The sequence below is a fragment of the Phoenix dactylifera genome, chromosome 4, assembly GCF_051530095.1.
Source record: "Phoenix dactylifera cultivar Ajwa chromosome 4, Ajwa_hap1_PhDact_Kaust_v1.1, whole genome shotgun sequence".
Taxonomy (NCBI): Eukaryota; Viridiplantae; Streptophyta; class Magnoliopsida; order Arecales; family Arecaceae; genus Phoenix; species Phoenix dactylifera.
Window position 1 is genome coordinate 14,159,754 of NC_143193.1, and position 1,812 is coordinate 14,161,565.

At 32.7% G+C, this 1,812-nt stretch overlaps 1 non-coding gene across 1 annotated transcript; it reads left to right on the forward strand.

The window, feature by feature from the left end:
• Nucleotides 1-442: 442 nt before the first annotated feature.
• LOC149753665 (small nucleolar RNA R71) lies at nt 443-549 on the forward strand. Its single transcript, XR_016409291.1, has one exon. It is a non-coding gene; the product is annotated as a small nucleolar RNA R71 (small nucleolar RNA).
• Nucleotides 550-1,812: the final 1,263 nt, after the last annotated feature.

Below are 1,812 nucleotides of genomic sequence, written 5' to 3' on the forward strand. Positions count from 1 at the left end.
TGGTCTTTTATAAGTATTGGTGAAATTTGCTTGATCATGCAACACTTCTTGAAAAGCAGGGATTGTAGGACAATCCTTGGTTACATGTGCATTACTCTCACAAATTCCACATATACTTTCAACAATAGTTTGTGCTTTTCCTATATTGGCTTTGCTTAATTCCATGGCTTCAACCTTCCTAGTCAGATTAGCAATTTTTACATTGACATCATTATCATCTTTAATAAGATATATTCCTCCTTTTGCATTAGGTGCTATTTTAGATTTTTCATTTTTATCTGTTGTATCCCAAGCTTGTGCATTTTCTACTAAAAGATTAAAATAATCTCAGGCTTCATTTGGTTCCTTACTCATGAATTCACCATTACACATCATTTCTACAAATTGTCTCATATTGGAGGACAAACCATCATAAAAGAAACTAATGACCCTCCAAATTTCATATCCATGATGTGGGCAAGCAAGCAGAAGGTCCTTAAATCTTTCCCAACACTGAAAAAATGTTTCTCCATCTTTTTGTGCAAAGTTCATGATATTTCTTCTAAGTGTGTTTGTTTTATGTGTTGGAAAGAATTTCTTTAAAAATTCTCGTCATTTCTTGCCAGGTGGCTATGGTCCTAGGCCTTAAGGAGTGTAACCATGACTTAGCTTTTTCCTTTAAAGAAAAAGGAAATAACTTAAGCTTAACTACCTCTTCAGTGACATCATTGAAATGAAGGGTTGAACACACTTCATTAAATTCTTTTAGATGCAAATAGGGACTTTCAGAATCAAGTCCGTGAAACTTTGGAAGTAATTGGATTATTCCTGGTTTCATGTCAAAAGCTCCCGCAGCAGTAGGAATAACCATACAGGATGGGGTACTGGTCCTAGTGGGTTGTAGATAATCACGAAGCGTTCTAATAGGTAAGTCATCTTGGAATTCATTATCTCCCTGATTACTACCATTATCTTCCATTTGATTATTTGAATTTTGAACAATTAAATTTTTATCTTTTGATTCAACTCGAAATAATCTATTCGTTTTATCTCTTTGCCACAACCGCATATACTAAGTTTTTTATTATTTTTTTATTTTATTTTATTATTTTTTATTTTTATTTTTATTATTATTATTATTATTTTTACACAAACACCCTAATACAGCAAAACAAAAGTTTAATTAAAACATGCATCACCCAACAATTTCTAAGGTTTTCCTAAAAATTCTAGACAGCTCCTAACTGGGTTGAAGAGTACACTTAAGCCTCCAATCCGGTCTAATAACCTACTCGACCAGGTAAGCTCCCAGGTAAGTGGAGGGGTCACGATGCATGTAGCAAAGGTCCCACTTAAAACCCACTTTCCTCGAACAGAAACTGTCTCCCTTTAATCACTTAAAGGGACAAAGCTTGCCTAGACATCGACCGGGGTCATAGAGCGAAATTGGTGCAACTTTCAGTGGTCTTCGTCCTATTGAGCTCGATTATCCTTAGGGGCCAACGTCTAGTTGATTTTAATTAGGCTTAGGATATTTATGCACTTGGATGATTTTTGGGTTAAGGACGAGTGATGAAATCTCGACCTTATCTTGTTAATGGGTTCAGCCCTTAGATTATTTTATGCAAATGCTTTATACTATATGCAACAATCAAGAAGATTTTTAACATTTTATGTCATGACATTAAATTGCATTTGAATAGTTGATCAAGCAAACTAGCTAAAATTTTTTTTCTTCTTTTTATTTATTTATTATTTTTAATATTTTATTATTTTAATTAATAATAATTTTTTTAATTTTTTTTTTAAAAAAAGAGTAAAATTATAATCTAG